The sequence below is a fragment of the Microcaecilia unicolor genome, chromosome 2, assembly GCF_901765095.1.
Source record: "Microcaecilia unicolor chromosome 2, aMicUni1.1, whole genome shotgun sequence".
In the NCBI taxonomy this organism is placed as follows: domain Eukaryota; kingdom Metazoa; phylum Chordata; class Amphibia; order Gymnophiona; family Siphonopidae; genus Microcaecilia; species Microcaecilia unicolor.
In genome coordinates, this window is record NC_044032.1 from 74,816,990 (window position 1) to 74,835,597 (window position 18,608).

The following is an 18,608-nucleotide window of genomic DNA, read 5'->3' on the forward strand; positions in this document are numbered from 1 at the left end:
AACAGACAGAAGAAGGAGAAGACAGCATAAGAAGAGAAGCAGCTGAGACAGAAGCCACAAAGACAAAGAGAGCTGAGAAAGAGAAGAAGAGACTTAATGCTGATGTTCTACTTTGTTTGCTGGCAAATAAAGAAGATTTCTCTCTCATTCTGGTGTGCTGTCTGACTCCTGAAGTATCATAAATTCATGCATCAATTCCTGCAACAATTCTTGGTGGCAGCGGTGGGATTCTGAATCCTGCATTAATCCCAGCACCCAACTGACTGGAGAACATTCGCCGGGTATGTATTCTGTATTCTGTATTGTAATTCTAGCTAGAAAATTGTAAACCAGCCCCTCAAAAATTGGGGGAAGGAGAGCCTGATCAACTCTCAGCGAAGGCCCTAGTACCTTCTAGTCTAGTGGAGATTAGAAGCGAAACCGCTTGAGCTTATCTGTATCTGAGAAATTTGAAATTGTTGGGTGGGATTTTCTGTATGGAATGTGTGATGCGTGAATGATTAACTGAGTGCGGACTTCTTATAGCTGCGTTTCCAATTAACGCGAGTTCAATTGGCCAGCAACGGAAGGAAGCGATTGCTGTCTGTCTACCTAGTGTCTCGAGAGTGCGGACCCCTTACTGCACTTTCAAAAATTCCCTCCCCCTTTGTGTGTTGTAACTGTAAGCATTATGGGTGGGACATCATCTAGACAAATTGCTACCCCCCTAGATTGTATGCTTAAGAATTTTAAAAAAGGATTTTTAATTAATGACTATGGACAGACTTTAAGCTCAAGTACTTTAAGAACCTTGTGTGAAGTTGAGTGGCCATCTATGGGAGTGGGGTGGCCCCCTAGTGGAGGCTTAGATATTGAAGTAATCCGGAAGGTTTACAGTATAGTTGTAGGAGAACCAGAATATTCTGAACAACTCCCTTATATAGATTCCTGGGACAGCCTTGTGACTGACCCTCCCTCTTGGTTGAAAACTTATATGGGATCCCCAGTAAAATTCATGTTAGGCCGTGTTCAAAGAAAGATTAGAAAATCTAAACTAGAAGAGGGAAAGAGCCCCAGGAAGCCTACCACTCAATCGGTGGCTTCCGCCCCTACCCTGCCTGAGAAACCCATACTCTCTGATGACCCCTCAGATCTTGAGCCACCACCTTATGGCCCATTGTTGGGGTTTCGTGCCGCCCCTAGAGATCCACGCCGCCCAGCCCAAGCTTCTCCAGTACAGGCTTCTCCGGATAGTTCCTCCCCCACTGTGCGAACCCCACCACATCCTAGGTTGGACTTTTCAGCCAGTCTCTACCCTCCTCTGCCACATCCTTCCCTGTTAACCTCCGAAGACCCGCTTTGGGCTCCACTCCCTGACTCCTCAACTCCCGACAGCCCAGTCTCTCCCTCTAATACCCCTCCCCACTCATCAGGGGCCCGGCATCCCTTTCAATGGACTGAATCACCTGTGACTACCTCTCAGTCTATGAGTACCCCTCCCCATCCCTCAGGGTTTCAACCTACCTCCCCTGAATGGGTTAGACCTGCTGCAATCACCTTTGAGCATGATAGGAGGGTAGCTCCTAGCTCTACCTCAGATTCCATTCCCACCTCCTCGAGAGTTCTGCCACTCCGTCAGGTAACTACCACTCGACCGGATCCTAATAATCATGGTCAGGTTATACAGGCACAGGCCTATCAGTATGTACCCTTCACAACCACCGATCTCCTGAATTGGAAGACGCATTACCCCTCTTATACTGAAAAGCCTCAGGCAGTGGTGGACCTAGTGGCTAGCATTATGGCCACCCATAACCCAACCTGGACTGATTGTCAACAACTTCTCCTGACCCTCTTCACAACTGAGGAGAGGCGGAAGATTTTGCAAAATGCTGAGGCCATCACGCGAGCGCGTGCCCCCGAGGGGACACAGAACCTAGAGGAATGGGTTAGAGCTCGGTTTCCTCGCGCAGCTCCAGTTTGGGATCCAAATAATGGGCAGCACTATGAACTGTTGTCTGGCTATTGCTGGGACTTGCTGGAAGGTATGAGGAAAGGCATAAAGAGGCCCATTAATCTGGCAAAGGTCTCTGAAATTCTCCAAGGGGCAACTGAATCCCCTGGGGCCTTTTTAGAGCGACTAATTGAAGCCTACAGAACATACACCCCATTTGACCCTGAAGCACTAGAAAACCAGAGAATGGTGAATAGTGCATTGGTGGCCCAGAGTATGCCAGATATCCGGAAGAAGTTGCAGCGTCAGGAGGGATTCGCAGGGATGAATACCACCCAGCTAATTGAGATCGCAACCAAGGTTTTCATTAATAGAGATCAGGAGGTGCGCCGAGAGGCTGACCGGAAGATGCAGAAGAAGGCCGACCTTTTAGCGGCAGCCATTACTAATTCCACCCTTAATCGAGGTCGACCTCTAGCTAATGGGAAGCCAAAGTGGGACCCCGGACCACCAGCCAGGCCCCGAGATTCCTTCAATCAATCCCGGCCAAGGGGGGAGAATCCCAGACCAAGATTGGAGAGGGATCAGTGTGCCTACTGTAAGGAAAGAGGGCACTGGAAAGATGAATGCCCCCAGAGGCGCCAGGGACTGAGAAGGGGACCAGGAGATCGAGGAAGCCGAGGCCGAGTTCGAGAGGGAAGATATGAGCCTCCTGAATCTGACATCATCGGGATAGCCGAGATGGCAGAATGGGACGAATAGGACAGACCGGGTTCCTACAAACTGGGCTCCCAGGAACCTATGGTCAAGTTAACTATAGGGAGCCGCTCAATTCCATTCATGATTGATACAGGAGCTGAACATTCTGTTGTGACGGAGCGATTAGCGCCTGTGTCTGGAAAAACTGTCCGAGTGGTGGGAGCGACGGGGGTGCAGAACCGGAGGCCCTTCCTGACGACCCGTAGATGCCAATTAGGCTCACACACAGTCACTCATGAATTCCTGTATATGCCAGACTGTCCAATCCCTTTGTTAGGTCGAGACCTGCTGTCCAAGCTTAGGGCCCAAATTTCCTTTGACTCTGATGGCCAGACTTCAGTCTCCTTTCGGCCCCCGACATCTAGCCCAAAGGGTATATTGAGTTTTTGCTGCCCCCTTGAAGAAGAATGGCGGCTGCATCAGTCGCAGGGCCAAGTTGACCTACCCCTGGCAGATAGCTTTCAGGTCAGTGGGGTATGGGCAGAAGATAATCCCCCAGGGTTGGCCCGAAATATTCCTCCTGTCCATGTAGATTTACTTCCAAATGCCCGGCCAATCCATCTTCGCCAATACCCAATTCCCAGAAAGGCTCTGGAAGGGATCCAAGCACACCTGAATCGTCTGTTATCCCATGGAATTATTTGTCCTTGTCAGTCTCCATGGAATACGCCACTGTTGCCAGTTCAGAAGCCAGGGACTGAGGACTACCGGCCAGTCCAAGATTTACGGGTGGTTAACAAATCCACTATTTCATTACACCCTGTAGTGCCTAATCCATATGTCCTGCTAGGATTGATACCTTCTGGAGCTACCCATTTCACGACACTAGATCTAAAAGATGCCTTCTTTTGTATTCGGGTGGCCCCCGCCAGTCAACTGCTTTTTGCCTTTCAATGGGAAAACCCAGTAACAGGAAGGAAGCTTCAGTATACATGGACCCGCCTGCCACAGGGGTTCAAGAATTCCCCCACTATTTTTGGGACAGCCCTAGGGCAAGACCTTAAGACTTTTAAATCTGAGCCTTCCAGGCGAGTTTTACTCCAGTATGTAGATGACCTCCTGATTGCAGCAGTGACTCAGGAAGAGTGTTTTGAGGCTACCAGAGAATTGCTGGAGTTACTCTTGGATGCAGGCTATAAGGTCTCACGCTCAAAGGCCCAACTTTGTCAGTCAGAAGTGAAGTATCTGGGCTTCTGTATTTCCCAGGGAAGTCGGAGACTGGATGTCAGTAGGAAGCAAGCAGTTGCTGCAATTCCCCAACCCAAGTCCAGAAGGGAAGTTAGGGAATTTCTGGGAGCAGCCGGATTCTGCAGAATTTGGATTCCAAATTTTGCATTGATGGCGAAACCCCTTTACCAAGCCACAAAGGGGGGGTGAAAAGGAACCATTTGAATGGGGACCTACTGCTCAACAATCCTTCATTGCCATAAAGAAAGCCCTACTCCAAGCCCCTGCGTTAGGCCTTCCTGATGTGGAGAAACCTTTCTCATTGTATGTCCATGAGCGACAGGGGGTTGCTCTGGGTGTGCTGACCCAGATGATGGGATCCTGGCAGAGGCCTGTTGCATACCTGTCTAAACAGCTGGATGGAGTGGCTAAAGGATGGCCAGCCTGCATGAGGGCCATTGCAGCAACAGCCTTACTGGTCCAGGAAGCTGACAAGCTGTCCTTGGGGCAAGAACTGGTTGTTAAAGTCCCCCACGCAGTTCTTACCCTCATGGAGTATAAGGGCAACCACTGGTTTACAAATAACCGCATGGTTAAGTACCAAGCTAGCTTGTGTGAGAATCCACGGATACACCTGGAAACAGTGGCTACATTTAATCCCGCCACTCTTTTGCCAGCATCTGAGGGACCACCGGATCATGACTGTATCCAAACCATGGATGAAGTGTACTCCAGTCGACCAGATCTTAAAGATGTTCCGTGGAGGGACCCAGATGTAATTTATTTCACAGATGGAAGCAGTTACGTGGAGAACTCTAAGCGATTGGCAGGCTATGCTGTGGTGACAGAAGACAAGGTGATAGAAGCAAGAGCCCTGCCCCAAGGAACTTCAGCCCAGAAAGCAGAACTTGTGGCCCTCATACGAGCTCTGGAGCTAGCAGCAGGACTGGTAACCAACATTTATACTGATTCCAAGTATGCCTTCACAACTCTACATGCTCATGGAGCTTTGTATAAGGAAAAGGGACTCATAAATGCCGCAGGCCAACCTGTTAAGTATGGACCTGAAATACTTCAGCTACTAGAGGCTGTGTGGGCCCCTAAGAAGGTAGCTGTTATTCACTGCAGGGGACACCAAAGGGTAGATACTCCAGTGGCCCGAGGGAACCGCCATGCTGATCGGGTGGCCAAGGAAGCTGCTCGAGGACCCCCAGCAAGTACTGTGACTCCCCTGTTCCAAATTCGATTGCAAGAATGGACGCCTATGTATACCCAAATGGAAGAGAAATGGGCTCAAGAGGAAGGTGCAGTAAGGAGACCTGATGGCTGGTTATATCTCCCTGATACCAGAGTTCTGGTGCCACGCCACCTAGCTTGGCCTGTAGTGTCTCAAGCTCATGACCTATCACACTTAGGGAAAACAGCACTAGCCCGCCTACTCAGTCGAGTAGTGGTGCTGGAAGGATTGGATAGTCTGGTTGCCACTGCCTCTGCCCGATGTACTCTCTGTGCCCAGAATAATGCTCGTCAGGGACCCCGTATTCCACCAGGAGTTCAGTCTAGGGGACTAACACCCTTTGAGTCTTTAGTTATAGACTTCACAGAAATGCCCAGGAGCGGTAGGCTCCGATACCTCTTGGTCATGGTCTGTACCTTTTCTGGGTGGGTGGAAGCATATCCTACAGTTACTGAGAAAGCCACAGAAGTAGCTCGAGCCCTCCTTAGGGATGTCATCCCCAGGTATGGACTGCCCCTTGCCATAGGTTCAGATAATGGTCCCGCCTTTGTTGAAGCTACACTTCAGGCCCTGTCCCGCGCATTGCGCATTACCTGGAAATTGCATTGTGCCTATCGTCCCCAGAGTTCAGGGCAGGTTGAGCGGGCAAACAGAACCTTGAAAAATAGCCTAGCAAAGATTTGTCAGGAAACCCAACTGAAATGGCCACAGGCACTGCCACTAGCCCTCTTCCGCCTCCGATGCACTCCAACTAAAGGAACAGCCCTCTCTCCCTTTGAAATTGTGTATGGGAAGCCCCCAGCCATTTTGCAGGGAATTAAGGGAGACATAGGGATTTTAGGGTCTGCCCAGGTACAGGAGCAGGTAGCCCTCTTGGGCAAGATAATTTCTGAGCTTCAGTCTTATGTGAGAGAAATAAACCCTGTCCCCTTCCAGGCTCAGGTACATTCCTTCCTGCCAGGGGATAGAGTTTGGGTGAAAGACTGGAGGCTCCAGCCTTTGGGGCCCCGATGGAAAGGACCTTTTACTGTTTTGCTTTCTACCCCTGCAGCTGTGAAGGTCGCAGGGATTACTCCATGGGTCCATTGGTCTCGAATTAAGTCTGCTGACCAGACTGAGCCCAGCACGGATCAGACGGAGCCTAGACAGTGGAGAGCAGAAAGTGATCCAGCGGAGCCATTGAAGTTGCGCTTGACCTGAACCAAAGAATCTACTAGCTGAAAAGAAGGGTCAACTGCATACTGCAGGAGCTGCTGAACTTCGGCTTCACACTGAGACTCTTTCTTGCCTAGATTCTGGCTTTCTTGGAATTTGAGAGCTTGATCCTTGTCAGTTGAGGGTCTATCCCAACTGGTATAAGAACTCAAAGACTGAGAACATTATATGAGAGTAATCTGTGATTAGCACAGACTGTTGAAATATTATTGCTTAATTAGTTTGCTGTATTTGTTTTAGATTAGGAAGAAAGAAAATGTTAGTAGTTTGGATGCTTTTGTTGTTTTCTACTCCTTGCCTCCTTGTTCCTAAAACCCCAACTCGTTCCAACCTTTGGTTACACTCTGTCCAGGAACTAATTAGCCAGGCAAAGATTACTTCCCCTTGTATTGTGTGTTCCCGATTTTCTCCTTATACTACAGATGTCCCAGCTGTTCCTGTCCCTGTGCAGCTCCCAGCTCTTATACCTCCCTACTTTTCGAGTTCAGGCCCTTGGAGCCAGGATTATACTTGGTGGTCCTTTTATAATGCTACTTCCCCCTCTGACTCTTCTCTAAGGCCAGTTTTTACGTCTCCCTATCCAGCTTCTGGAGTGTTTTGTTTAACAAGAGACATCTCAACTGTTCTTCCCATTCCCTGTAACTATACTAATGTTCTCCCAGAGAAGGAGGAACCTGTGTGGGTAGTTTCTCCAGGTACTCCTATGTGTCCTACTACCATACCTGTAGATTATGACCAAGGTGATTATCTGGCTCCTAACTATACTACTGAGAAGACTATAGTGTCCCATCCTATTTTCTACTTTCATAAGTCCCCGGGGTATGAAGGGGTTGCATCATATGAGCGGTCTGTCACAATTGGGGATTGGCACCTATGGTGTACAAAGTCTCCATTTCTTCTTCGTTCCCCCTGGGATAGGGGCTCGCATTATGGGCATCCTAATCTCCATCCTGTGCCTACATTTATTGGGAACTTTCGTCGCCCTCTCCTTGGTCATTACTGGCTCTGTGATAATGTCCTCCACATGATTCTTCCCCCCACATATGATTTTTGTGTATTGGTAACTTTGAATTATTTTCCTAAAGTTATTCCTCTTCTCAAACCACCATCCCCGCACCGCTCTAAGCGAGAGGCCTTGTCCTTACCCTCCTCCGTTGCCACAGAGGATGAGGCGATTGAATTAGCCCTCCAGTATATCAATTCTACTTATCCTCTGACTAAAAAGAGACTTGTAGCCCTTTCTGCCACGGCCTGGATTCCAATTGGGGGCCCGGTAGCGGGTATTACTGAACTAGGTATGGCCACCCGGAGACTTCAATCCCTACTTCATGTTCTAGTTCATGAGCTGAACGTGGTAGTCAATGCATTGCAGGATCAAATTAATGAATTAAGTATAGTTTCTCGGTATAACCGTATGGGTCTTGACTATCTCTTTGCAGCCCAGGGTGGCCTCTGCACAGTGCTAAATTCTTCAGAGTGCTGTACTATTGTCATAAATAGGACGCATGTAGTTAGGCATGCTATGGATAAAGTCCTACAGTTGGCCAGCCTTAATGTGGAGGATTACCGAGGAGGATTAGACCTTACCTCCTGGTGGTGGTCATTGACCTCCTGGATACGTCCCTTGTTCATTTCCCTAATAGTCTTAGTTTTAGCAGGGTTGTTGTTTTGTTTCCTGGCCTCATGTGCTTCGGCAGTATGCCGTCGGACCGTAACAAGTAGGGTAATGGTGGTTCATAAGTCTATTCCTAGTTAGGACCACTATAATCTCCAGAGTTTGAGTTGTGAGACTTATCTCTGCATAAGCTGATTTTAGTCTCAAAGGGGGGAATGAGGCAGCCATGGGCAAAGAAAGTGTTAACTCTGAGAAATGATATTAAAAGCTTTAAGTTTGAATTCTAATTTTTTACCTTGCAACTACAGTGAAGAAATGCCAGATGGTTCATATTATTTCAATGTCTAGCTTGCCGAGCAAAAGGTTAAAAAGGTCAGAGACAGGAATTTCTTTCACCCTTGTGAATAATGAATGCTAGCTCAACATCTGTATACTGTTAGGCATACTGTAGTTTAAAGCTGAAATAATTTCAGAAGTTCTTGATATGTAGATTTTGTTATAAGGAGATAGCTTAGATATATAGACCATTATAAGTATGTAGAATATGTCTTATAAGGATGCTTACTTTAGAATATGCTGTATTCTGTGTAAATTAATAATTCTGTGTAGAATGTCTGTTAAATTCTGTATTACTCTTTGTCTGCTGTTTAAGAGGTCAAGCAAGGACTGCAGTGAAGAGGCCAACATGTGTTTTAAGTTATCTGCAGTTCTGGCTGGTTCAATGTATAAGCTGATAGGTGAAAGAGGTCAGGACTAGTCAGCTCTCTTCTCCTTGATTAATTATAGGTAAAATGTAGAAATGGTCTTGAAAGTAATAACCTGATACGTATGCTATTAAGTAAGATTGGCCCTTGACCCCTTTTAATGAATGCCAGAGTTTAGTTAGCAGTTAGTACTAGGAATATGAGAAATCTACTACTACTACTACTATTTAGCATTTCTATAGCGCTACAAGGCATACGCAGCGCTGTACAAACATAGAAGAAAGACAGTCCCTGCTCAAAGAGCTTACAATCTAATAGACAAAAAATAAATAAAGTAAGCAAATCAAATCAATTAATGTGAACGGGAAGGAAGAGAGGAGGGGGTAGGTGGAGGCGAGTGGTTACAAGTGGTTACGAGTCAAAAGCAATGTCAAAGAGGTGGGTTTTCAGTCTAGATTTAAAGGTGGCCAAGGATGGGGCAAGACGTAGGGGCTCAGGAAGTTTATTCCAGGCGTAGGGTGCAGCGAGACAGAAGGCGCGAAGTCTGGAGTTGGCAGTAGTGGAGAAGGGAACAGATAAGAAGGATTTATCCATGGAGCGGAGTGCACGGGAAGGGGTGTAGGGAAGGACGAGTGTGGAGAGATACTGGGGAGCAGCAGAGTGAGTACATTTATAGGTTAGTAGAAGAAGTTTGAACAGGATGCGAAAACGGATAGGGAGCCAGTGAAGGGTCTTGAGGAGAGGGGTAGTATGAGTAAAGCGACCCTGGCGGAAGATGAGACGGGCAGCAGAGTTTTGAACTGACTGGAGAGGGGAGAGGTGACTAAGTGGGAGGCCAGCAAGAAGCAGATTGCAGTAGTCTAAACGAGAGGTGACAAGGGTGTGGATGAGGGTTTTGGTAGAGTGCTCGGAAAGAAAGGGGCGGATTTTACGGATGTTGTAAAGAAAGAAACGACAGGTCTTGGCGGTCTGCTGGATATGAGCAGAGAAGGAGAGAGAAGAGTCAAAGATGACCCCAAGGTTTCGAGCTGAGGAGACAGGGAGAATGAGAGAGCCATCAACAGAAATAGAAAATGGGGGGAGCGGGGAGGTGGGTTTGGGGGGGAAAATGAGAAGCTCGGTTTTGGTCATATTTAATTTCAGGTGGCGTTGAGACATCCAGGCAGCAATGTCAGACAAGCACGCTGAAACTTTGGTTTGGATGCAAGGTGAGATATCAGGGGTAGAAAGGTAGATTTGGGAGTCATCAGCATAGAGGTGGTAGGAAAAGCCATGGGATGAGATTAATGAACCAAGGGAAGAAGTGTAGATAGAAAAGAGGAGGGGACCAAGAACAGAACCCTGGGGTACGCCGACAGGCAGAGGGATAGAAGTAGAAGAGGATCCACCAGAGTGAACACTAAAGGTGCGGAGGGAGAGGTAGGAAGAGAACCAGGAAAGGACAGAGCCCTGGAATCCAAGTGAGGACAGGGTATCGAGAAGTATGCTGTGATCGACAGTGTCAAAAGCAGCGGAAAGATCAAGAAGAATGAGGATGGAATATTGACCTCTGGATTTAGCCAGTAATAGGTCATTGGAGACTTTAGTAAGCGCAGTTTCGGTTGAGTGGAGAGGGCGAAAACCAGATTGTAATGGGTCAAGAATAGCATGTGAGGAGAGAAAATCAAGGCAGCGGCGGTGAACAGCACGCTCAAGTAATTTGGAGAGAAAAGGAAGGAGGGAGATGGGTCGGTAATTAGAGGGACAAGTAGGGTCAAGTGAAGGCTTCTTAAGGAGAGGTGTGACCACAGCATGTTTAAAGGCAGCAGGGACAGTCGCAGTGGAAAGTGAGAGGTTGAGAATGTGACAGATAAAAGGAATAAGAGTAGGAGAGATGGCATTAAGAAGGTGGGTGGGAATGGGATCAGAGGAACAGGTGGTACATTTTGAGGAAGAAAGGAGAAGTGTAGTTTCCTCAATAGTAACTTCAGGAAAGGAGGAAAGGGAATGAGGGGAAGGAGAGAGAGGGGAACGGACTAGTGGAGGGAGAGCTGGTGAGGTAGAGAAAGCAAGGTTTATCTTTTGAACCTTGTTGTGAAAGAATTCAGCAAGGGTCTGAGGAGATAGTGAAGGGGGAGTTGGGGGAGGGGGCACCTTGAGGAGAGAGTTCAATGTGGTGAAGAGAAGTCGAGGATTAGAGCCAAGAGAGTTGGTCAGTTGGATATAATAATCCTGTTTGGCACGTAAAAGAGCATGTAAGAGACTGGAGCCCAAATGTCTGGTGTAAGGGGCCCCAGGTCACAGGTCAGTTTAGGATGTCTGGAACCTATGTAACTGATATTTGTATAGAGCTGATTGGTTGAGGCAAGGTAATCAATCTATTCCTTAACCAATTGGAGAGTAAGGGGGCTAGGCTAGGCTAGATAGAACTGTATTTAAGTGGGAGAAGAAGCAGTTTACGTCAGAAGGAGCTCAGAAGAAAAAGAAGGACAGAAGAAGGAACAGACAGAAGAAGGAGAAGACAGCATAAGAAGAGAAGCAGCTGAGACAGAAGCCACAAAGACAAAGAGAGCTGAGAAAGAGAAGAAGAGACTTAATGCTGATGTTCTACTTTGTTTGCTGGCAAATAAAGAAGATTTCTCTCTCATTCTGGTGTGCTGTCTGACTCCTGAAGTATCATAAATTCATGCATCAATTCCTGCAACACTTGTAACCTGGATTGGCCACTTTTGGAAACAGAATACTAGGCTTGATGGACCTTCGGTCTGTCCCAGTAGAGCAACACTTATATTCTTATGGGAAACCTATCACCATTTGTTGACTGCAAAGTGATAACATTATCCGAAATTGTCTTCTGTGCCCATTCCTCATTGTTTAACTTGTATTCCATTACTTTAGTGGTGGTTGTAGACCTGCTTTTCTCCACAAGTAATTTCATTCACGATATTTTGGGAACCAAGAAAGAAATTATAGTGTAAGGAAATAAAAATGAAGAAGAAGCTGCAGAATTTCAACAACAGCTGGGTAAGGATAGTTGTAGGATTTAACTAATCACAACTAGTAATTTGGAAACAAAAAACTACTAGCTTTGGATCACACACACACACAAACAAACAAATAGTCCCACCATACATTACAAAATATCTACACAGAAATTTTAGCAAAAACATTGCCCCACAATGCAAGAACCCTTGGTTTTAAAACCAAGACGTCCCTGTGTCTGTTTAGATCACTCAAGAGTTGACACATCAGGAAAAACTCTAAAATGCGATCCTACAAAATGCTCAGTATATGTCTGAAATTCAGTCTTAAAACAGTTTTACAGTGCAGTTCAAGCACAAAAGTACTGAGATGGGGAGTTCTCCCTATAACTGGCTCCATAGAAGACTCCAAAATTTCAGTCAAATTCAAAGGGTTTCCTTGCAGACCAAGATCCCAGTTGAAGACACAGTCAAATATAGAGCTCACACAACTGGTGGTAAATTATCACGTGGCATTCCCGAAACCTCTCCTCCGCAGCATGTCCACAAGAGAGACCAAGGGAGATTGGGAAAATTCAAAATCTTAAATTGTTCTTTTGCTTTGATTTTCTAGATACTCCATCCTCTTCTGCAACAAGACTCTCTCAATTTTAATCACTCTTAAGATCTAGCAGTTCAAGTACCTGTATCTCCAAACATTCAGTTGTTGCAGCTTGTTGACTTTGTGCCTGAACATGTGAGAAAAGACTGCACAAAAATATCTACCTTAAGTAAAGTTTGTGCATTTCATACCTGGAATTAATTATCTAAAGAGAATAGCACTTCCTACTAAAGTAACCACTGCTGATGTCTCTAAATGTGCATTCTTCCAGAAGGTATCAGTGAACTCAGAGGCAGGAAGAGGGAGACGCTCACCTACCCCGAAACTGCACTCCTTCCCCCAGCAATAGAGGAAAATGTCACCAGTGATGTCCACTTCACAGCCACATCAGTACCTTACCCTGCTGGGGTCCGAAGTTTGGTAACACCGCCAGAAGAAGCATTTCCAGGTTGTAGTAGAGTGGCAGGGGTAGGCAGACTCAGCGACACCTCATCCAATTGTGTCCCATAGAGCCATTTGGACTGCCTAAAGACATCAATGCTTATGCTCCTATCTTCTTTTTATCTGCATGTAAACACTCGGCGGAGGAATTGCTGAATAAGTACACACATACTGAAACTGGGGTGGCAAACCATTTTTGGGGGGTGGCACATGCCACCCCATAGCAATACCTATGAACTGAAACGTAAGACTGCTAGAAAGGTAGAGAGAAGAAAGCCCACTCCTGCTCACTTGTATATACTTTTCTTTGCATGTGCTATTTTGGATGGCAAGCTGATAAGGGTTTATAGAACATTGTCCCTCACCCTTGAAAAGTCCCTCTCTAACTAGCCTGGGCCACCTTAAGAGCACTGATCCTGCCTAGGGAGGAAGTGAGCCAGGAGGGGCAGAGTCAATACCTGGGAGTTTAAAAGAGAGGGCCAGGTTGAAGTTAAGGAGGCTTAAAGAAGGAAGAACTGAAACCCATGTTTACGCCTTTGGTGAAAGTGGTTTGCTGCTGTGATCTGGCTGAGGTAAGCCAACTTTGTTCATGTTAAGACTTGCAAGCCTTGCTAAGGTCTGGCTGGAGCCAGATTTGACTCAAACTTGAAAGTTCACAAGCTGTGTTTGGGGTGGGGCAGCCCCACCAGCCATAGACTGCTTGGCCTTTTAGCCAGAGACTGTTTCCAACTGAGATTCCTGGTCTGTGAGGTAACAGGTCCCAGGGCTCAGGTGAATAAAAACACTTACTTTCACCTTATCTACCTTGTCTGGCTGAATTATTTCTAGGGCCACCCCAAAAACCTAGCCTGGGGTCTCACACAGCATTATATTTTGGCATACAGTATTTTATTTACTTATCTCTTGGGTAGCCTGCTTGTAGCTAAAGGCTCCACTTGGCCCTATTACATAAGTACATAAGTATTGCCATACTGGGAAAGACCAAAGGTCCATCAAGACCAGCATCCTATTTCCAACAGTGGCCAATCCAGGTCACAATATACCTGGCAAGATCCCAAAAAAGTACAAAACATTTTATACTGCTTATCCCAGAAATAGTGGATTTTCCCCAAGTCCATTCAATAACGGTCTATGGACTTTTCCTTTAGGAAGCCATCCAAACCTTTTTTAAATTCCGCTAAGCTAACCACCTTTACCACATTCTCTGGCAACAAATTCCAGAGTTTAATTACACGTTGAATGAAGAAAAAGTTTCTCCGATTTGTTTTAAATTTACATTGTAGCTTCATCGCATGCCCCCTAGTCCTAGTATTTTTGGAAAGTGTAAACAGACGCTTCACATCTACCAGTTCAACTCCACTCATTATTTTATAGACCTCTATCATATCTCCCCTCAGCCACCTTTTCTCCAAGCTGAAAAGCCCTAGCTGCGTTAGCCTTTCCTCATAGGGAAGTTGTCCCATCCCCTTTATCATTTTCACCGCCCTTCTCTGCACCTTTTCTAATTCCACTATATCTTTTTTGAGATGCGGCGACCAGAATTGAACACAATATTCGAGGTGCGGTCGCACCATGGAGTGATACAAAGGCATTATAACATCCTCATTTTTGTTTTCCATTCCTTTCCTAATACCTAACATTCTATTTGCTTTCTTAGCCGCAACAGCACATTGAGCAGAAGGTTTCAACGTATCATCGACGACGACACCTAGATCCCTTTCTTGGTCCATGACTCCTAATGCAGAACCTTGCATATCGTAGCTATAATTCAGGTTCCTCTTTTCCACATGCATCACTTTGCACTTGCTCACATTAAACATCATCTGCTATTTAGACGCCCAGTCTCGTAAGATCCTCTTGTAATTTTTCACAATCCTCCTGCGATTTAACGACTTTGAATAACTTTGTGTCATCAGCAAATGTAATTACCTCGCTAGTTACTCCCATCTCTAGGTAATTTATGTAAAAAGCAGCAGTCTGAGCACAAACCCCTGGGGAACCCCACTAACTACCCTTCTCCATTGAGAACTGACCATTTAACCCTACTCTCTGTTTTCTATCTTTTAACCAGTTTTTAATCCACACTACAACACTACCTCCTATTCCTTCTGCATATCTGTTCCTCTGCCTGTTCTTGCACCTGTACTCACTGACCAAGGACAGGTCAGTTGGAGCTGGTGATAAACCTGTCGCTGGACTGGAACTGTCTGCGTATTAACAGGTTGTATGCACTTCAGGGGATAGATGGCATTGGGCTGGGATTTGGAGCCCAGTACCTATTTTTCAACAGACTACGTTTGCAGAGCCTCTTGTAAAATAATATGGGAATTCCACTCATCCTGACATAGATGTGTGAATTCCCCTCTTTGTCCTTTCTAAAATCTGTCTCTAAAGGACTTTTTTTTTTTTTTTTTTACAAAGTCACACTAGCGATTTCTGCGCAGTAAATGACAGGAAGCCTATTCAATTCCTGTGGGCTTCCTCTTATTTGCTGTGCAGGAATCGCTAGCATGGTTTTGTAAAAGAAGCCCTAAACCTTCTATATCTGTATGTTTACCTGTAATAGGTATATCTATTTATTTATCAATAGCGGGTAATACTGATTTTCAGCCCAAAGTAATTAACTTTTTCAGGAATAGTGCTACAAATTGTTAAAACTTTATTATCTTACTAATACTTAAAAATTACAGTAATGTTGTTTAATCAGATTCAAGAAAACTGTCTTGATGTCAAAATATTCTTTTAAAGAGTTAATTGTGTAAAAATATAAAATGGGCAAATGCAAGTAATTGGAACCAATACTGCAACAATCAAAACTCCAATACACATAATGCTCATTTGTACAAGATTTTTATTTTTAAAACAACCCATACAAAATAAACAAAGGAGAGCTCAAAACAAAGAGGAGAGGAAAGGGTGAGGCTAAGGCAAACATTGAGCAGGGGAGGGGGGCAGGGAATAGCTGCTACAGTAAACACTCTGAAATCCCCCCCCCCCCCCCCAATATCTTTGTCTAGCTGTGCACACTGATGTCTCTCGCTTGTTAGGTTCTCTATCCTGTAAATGTGGCATAATTTGTTTCTCCATCAAAGCACTGAGAAAACACCTGTAGTCTTCCAAACAGACGCTAAAGTCAGTTTTGCAACATTCAACAAGTATCTTAACTAATGTCATCTGGGATTTATGATAGTGAGGAATCTTTCTATTGAGCAGAAAGACAGCCGGGTTCCAGGGAATCAGCAGAACAATGAGCCATTTATTCTGAAAGTGCACACTCTTCCAGAGGGCCTTAGCTTTGGGGCAGTACCACCAACTGTGCTCAATCATGCCTATCATGCTGCATTGGCACCAATACAAGGGGCTAGATAAATACCAGTGATGGAGTCAGATACCAACAGTACATGACTTTAACATTGTTTTCCTTGACATTAGAGGCTATGGCTATTTTATCTAGCGCATTAAGTCCTACTCAGCAGGAGTATAGTTGACCCCCAAATCTTGCTTCCAGCGAGCTCTGTGGTACAGGTCTGCTGGCATGAGATCCCCAAGATAACCATACAAAGCGCTTACCAGGTGCTTAGTGAAAATGAAGTCTTCACAGACTCTAAGAAAGAGGGAGCACCTGTTAGGTGGGTCCTTATGATTCTGTTTTGCAAGAAATGTTTGAGTTGGAGGTATGGATACCTGTATGTCAAGGACAAATTAAATTCCTTTGATAAGCTCTCAAAAAAATTGTATTTTATTCTCCTCAAAGTATTGCCTCTATTAAGTCAACCCTAAACCAGCCCACATTTTGTAGATGGGTGAATGCAGACTAGGGGGAAACAAACGGTTATGGCAAATAGGAGAAAACCAGGGTAGGTGAAAATCAGGCCTAGTCCCCATTGAGTCCCATATCTTGAAAGTGTGGTGTACTAGTGGGCATGAGTGAGTGTGCAGTACATGGAATCCACATAAGGACACCCAGAGGTGTCCCTCCAACTTGGTCTTGCTCAATTTGTACCCATAGTTTGTGTGATTTTGGAACCATTCTATAGGTGATCTCACTTGAGCTGCTTTGTAATAAAGCCACAAATTGGGTATAAGCCTCCTCTTTCTGGCGTCTCTGTACAAGATTTTCTTGTTAAATCTGGGTTGGTGTCCACCCCAAATCAACTTAATAGTACGAGAAACCCAAAGAGCAAAGTCACAGCGAAGGAGACAAAAAAAGATGATGCCAAAGAAACTTCTACTGGACTCAAAGAAAGTTCACAGCAAAAGTTTATTAAAACGATCTGGACTTGACACGAGTCATGTTTTGGCCACTCCGGCCTGCCTGCCTCAGGAGTCCCTAAAACAATATATAACATATACATGGTATAATATAAACTATAAAAAAATGTATAAAGAATATATGACATGTATATGAGGTAAAACAAAATAATACATTACAGTTATAAGCGAAAGACCAAAATTAAGTTTGTAAAGTCATATATACACATAGACCACCTTAAAAATTAATAAATAAAAAATAGTCCCCATCATCTTTTTTGTCTCCTTCGCTGTGACTTTGCTCAATATTATATCAGGTAGGGTAGGAGTGGATAAACATGTCCTGCTGCAGTATGTGCAGCCCGTGTCATTCCTTTTGTGTATGTTAGTGAGACTAACAAGTTAGTTATTTCTTCCATTAAAGGCCTGAAGAGCCAAGCTTTCACCTGCTTCCTAAAGTACAGAGAGTCTTGTGTTAAGCGTAGCCTTTCAGGCAGTGCATTCCAGTGTGGGGGCTACTCTGGAGAAGGCTCACTTGTGGGTATCACATCGTGTAATGTCTTTTGGGGAGGGTGTGGTTAGTGATAGTCTTTGGAGAGGATCTGTTGGGCTAATTTTCGAAAGATGATGCCCATCTTTCGACACAAATCGGAAGATGGGTGTCCTTCTCACAGGGTCATCCAAATCTGTATAATTGAAAGCTGATTTTGGACGTCCTCAACTGCTTTCCATCGCAGGGATGGCCAAAGTTCAAGGGGGCGTATCGGAGGCGGGACTTGGGGGTGCTTAACACACGGACATCCTCGACCCATAATAGAAAAAAAAAAAAGGCATCCCTGACGAGCACTTGGACGACTTTACCTGGTCCTGTTTTTCTTACGACCAAGGCAGAAAAAGGTGCCCGAAATGACCAGATGACCACCGGAGAGAATTGGGGATGACCTCCCCTTACGTCCCCAATGGTCACTAACCCCCTCGCACCCTCAAAAAATATTTCAGAAGATTTTTTGCCAGCCTCAGATGTCATACTTAGGTCCGTAACAGCAGTATGCAGGTCCCTGAAGCAGTTTTAGTGGGTACTGCAGTGCACTTCAGACAGGCAGACCCAGGCCCATCCCCCCCTACCTGTTACGTTTGTGGAGGAAACAGCGAGCCCTACAAAACCCACATCTAGGTGCCCCCCTTCACCCGTAAGGCTATGGTAGTGGTGTACAGTTAAGGGTAGTGGGTTTTGGGGGGCTCAGCACAAAGTAAGGGGAGCAAGTTATGAAGTCCACTGCAGTGCCTAGTTGGCGTCCTGGCATGTCAGGGGGACCAGTGCACTACAAATGCTGGCTTCTCCCACGACAAAAGGGCTTGCATGTGGTCATTTCTGAGATGGACATTCTTGGTTTCCATTATCGCCAAAAATCAGAAACGACCAAGTCTAGGGACAACCATCTCTAAGGATGACCTACATTTCAAGATTTGGACATCCCTGACCGTATTATCAAAACGAAAGATGAACGTCCACCTTGTTTCAATAATACGTGTTTCCCCGCCCCTCCATCGGGACGTTTTGCGAGGATGTCCTCAACAAAACTTGGACATCCCTTTCGATTATGCCCCTCTTAGTGTCTTTGGTGGTGTGTAGAGGGTCATCCTGTTAACGTACTCGGGGCCATTTCCTTCAAGGGCCTTGAGGATCAGAGTTTTAAATTTAATCCTGTATTGTACTGGCACCCA